We start from the raw sequence: 338 nt of genomic DNA, 5'->3' as shown, positions 1-338 counted from the left end.
TGTGGTTGATTTTGGTAGCTGATTTTAGTGTACACTTAATATAATTGAAATATTAAATATAGAAAAATCTATAATTTTGATATCTGAAATAATAAATGATACCGTTCTTTTCTAAAATAACTTTCCATGTTTAAACTCTAGCTTTGCAAGAAGCTAAGAATTGTCTGTGATTATGCCTCTTTACATCAGATTAATATAATTGATAGTTCCTTAAATTTAATATTTTTTCGCAGCTATAGGTATACTCCTTAATTGAAGAATTAGACTCTAATTTGACTTTTGTTTTAATTTTTAATATTTTTACTTTTTAGATTTTGTAAAATAATAAAAAATATTAA

This window comes from Arachis ipaensis, chromosome B09 (genome assembly GCF_000816755.2).
Source record: "Arachis ipaensis cultivar K30076 chromosome B09, Araip1.1, whole genome shotgun sequence".
Taxonomy (NCBI): Eukaryota; Viridiplantae; Streptophyta; class Magnoliopsida; order Fabales; family Fabaceae; genus Arachis; species Arachis ipaensis.
Note: the sequence above shows the minus strand (reverse complement) of the source record.